The sequence below is a fragment of the Pleurodeles waltl genome, chromosome 1_1 (assembly GCF_031143425.1).
Source record: "Pleurodeles waltl isolate 20211129_DDA chromosome 1_1, aPleWal1.hap1.20221129, whole genome shotgun sequence".
Classification (NCBI taxonomy): domain Eukaryota; kingdom Metazoa; phylum Chordata; class Amphibia; order Caudata; family Salamandridae; genus Pleurodeles; species Pleurodeles waltl.
In genome coordinates, this window is record NC_090436.1 from 1,001,093,742 (window position 1) to 1,001,097,172 (window position 3,431).

A 3,431-nucleotide genomic window follows, 5' to 3' on the forward strand; every position below is an offset into this window, starting at 1 on the left:
AGGGGCTGAGATTGACCTCAGACGTATGTTTTCTGGGTCCTGGGTGGCATGGTCCACCAAGACCAGGATAAACCTGTTGCCCATGGCTGTCTTCGGATCCAGAGGCTCCAAAAACTAGTAAACCAGATGTGAACTTTACTCCTTGCCAGACGCCTGGTCTGCAGCCTGCTTCCACAAACCCGCTATATAGGAGGCCATCCTCCCAATAAATTAGTAAACCAGATGTGAACTAGACTCCTTGCCAGACGCCTGGTCTGCAGCCTGCTTCCACAAACCCTCCAGAGTAGGGCATGTTTTCTGTGCCTCATGGAATGCTTCCCTTAGGGGTGCCCCTTACTTCTGCCACTGAGTCAGCTCAGGGACCTCCCTCACCTCAGCCACCTGTTCCCCTGTAGGTTCTGTGGCATCCCCCTCAGGTTCATCCTTCTCCTGGACTGTGGGAACTTCTGGGGCCGGTTTCCCATGCCCCTTGCACTTGCTCCTTCTGGCAGACACCTGGGCCACTCTATCAGGCTCCAAGTCCTCTTGATCCCTCTGATGGGCTGCCATTGACCAGGTGGACACACCCATCCACCCAGGTAGACCCAACATCTCCAAGTGAGACCAGTGTTCCACCTCCTTCCAAGAGCAATCTTGCAGGTGATTGACAAGCAGACAATCTACAGGCATGGTTGGACTCACAGCTACCCTCAAGGAACCTGAGACCCCCCCCACACTCAAAGGGAACCTGCACCACTCTCCACAGGTGCTCAGAGTTGTCTACTGCAACTACTTAGTGAAGTGCGTGGGGAACTACCTGCTCTTCAGACACCAGATGATTTTTCACAGTATTCACACCGGCTCCTGTGTCTCTCAGAGCCTCCACCCTCTGTCCATTGATAGTCATCCACTGCCTGTACTTCTTAGTGTTCTCAGGCACAAGGGTCCTCTGGACCATCTCACTGTCTCCTAGTGAGACAGGGTCATTCCAGCTGGCTCCCACCCACCTGGAACCAACTTCTCCCCAAGAGCTATACTGGCCAAACTCTGTGACTGAGCACCAGTGAGTGCCTGTGTCCCCTTGGGACATTTGGGATCCCCCTCATGTGACTCACCTGATCACATACAAAGCACCTGCGGGTACCCTTCTCTGCAGGTTTCCCTGTAGAGACCCATGGTGTCTTTCCTGCTGGGGGCTGGAAATTCTTACTCCGGGGACTAGGTTGGTGTCCTTAAGAGAACTCCCCCTGTTTACCGTTACCCCTCCACTTCTTCTGATGGGGACCCTGGCCACTCCTGGCATGGTCTCTCCCATACCTCCTCTGGACCCTGGTGCTCTCCCACCGGTCCGCTTCCTGTGCAAGCTTTCTGGGGTCCGTCAGCTTGCTGTCAATCAGGTGCTGCTCTGGAAAACAAAGACTGGACAAATGCTCCCAAGCAATCAAATTGTAGAGCCCCTCAAAAGTTGTCACCTTACTGCCCTTCACCCAACCACTTAGTGACCTGCAAAAAGATTCAACACATTCCAACCAGGTTTGGGATTCCTTCTTTTTGTGGGACCTAAACTTATCCTTGTACTGCTCAGGGGTGAGACCATACATTGTGAGTAGGGCATCCTTCATGATAGAGTAGGTGAGTCCTTGAGGATCCCCTAAGGATGTCAGAGTATCCCTCCCCTCTACCACAAACTGCTTCCACATGCCTGCCCCACCAATGTGCTTCAGGGACCATGTTCATGTGGTTAGCAGACTCATACCCCTTGAACCACAGATATATGCATCCTCCCTCTTGTAATCCTTCACCAGATCTTTAGGAATGTGTACCTTCCTCTCAGGCTGCGCTGAAGTACTGCTGCCATCATCACTACTAGACTGGCTCCTCTGATTCAGCTCCCTTAAACTGAGCTCATGAGCCAATAGCATCTTTTTCTGCTCTGTGGCCAACCTTCTCTCTTCCATCTCCATTTTAAGCTTTTCTTATTGCAACTGGTGCATTCTCTCTGCCTCTCTGTCGTGCAACTCCTCAGGAGTCAGACCCTTGGATCACACACTGCTACCTGCCCTGGAGACCCTCTCACCAGGCAGATTAGACACATCCACTATCACATTATAAACACTATGCACCTCCTCAACCTCATCCTCCTCCTCTGTGTGCCCCCAGCCTCATTGGCTGACACCCAGGCCCTCAATGCCTTTTGCAGCTCCTCCTTCCTGGTGGAGCTCTTGATTGGGCAGGGAAGATTCTTGCAAAATTGCTTAAGTTGAACCACTGTACTGCTGCAGTTTCTCCAACTCACAAACAGCCTTTGTAGACACAACGTGTGCATCCCCAGATTGACACATGTTGGTAAGGTTCACTCAAAAATGCAAAGTTCCAAAAAGAACAGAGAGTTCCCAAGAGAAGTTCAAAAATCACAAAAATATGGAAGCAGGAGAAAGTACAAAAAGAGAAAAAGCAAAAACAAGTAGTATGTGGTCACATAATGGCCTGCACTGAAAACAGTAGTGAATTTCAAGTACAAATACAAGTCCAAAGCTTCACCGCTGATCACCAATGTCAGAAATGGGGTCTCTTGTTGGCAGTCAGTTTGCACTGTGTCCAAGCAGGGACCCTCACTCTAGTCAGGGCAATGGAGATATACACTTAAGATAGCCCCTGCTCACCCCCTTGGTAGCTTGGCACAAGCAGTCAGGCTTATCTCAAAGGCAATATGTTAAGTATTTGTACCAACGCACACAGTAATACAGTGAAAACATTACAAAATAGACAACACACCGGTTTAGCACGATAGGCAATATTTATCTAAATCAAACAAGTCCGAAATGAAAAAAATACAATTACAGAAGTGAAGAATTTTTAAAATAATAAGAGTCTTACTCCATAGAACACAATGGAAATGTTGTTGTTACACAAAGCACCTGGTTTGCGTCAAAAATAAAGCCACACGGGCAAGGGTGCATCGAAAAGTCAGCGGTGCGTCGATTCCTTACTCGCAAGTGAGGTCGTGCATTGTTTTCTTTCTTCTTTGAAGTCAAACTTCCTCTGCCAGCACCTGGACTCTCTGCTGAAACTCCTGCTGTGCCAAATGGTGCCCCATCCAATACCTGGGCCTTTGAGAGGTGAAGTTGGCAGAACAATTTACACAGGAAGCACTTGTACTTTAGCACTGGTCAGCAGTGGTAAAGTGCCCAGAGTACTAAAAACAGTAAAAACAGAGTCCAGCACACAGTTAGAACATAGGAAGCAGAGGCAAAAAAGATAGGGGGAGTCCCACGCCAAGGATGCCTGGTCTAACACCTTGTAATAAGGTCCTTAAAGGCATATGTATGTTTTCAGGATGGCAATCAAAAACAGGCAATAATGAATGCACCACAGTGGGATGTTCGTGAGTTACACTAAGGGACTACAGGAGTTCGTGTGGAGGCAGCATTGTAAGTGAACCATACACAAGC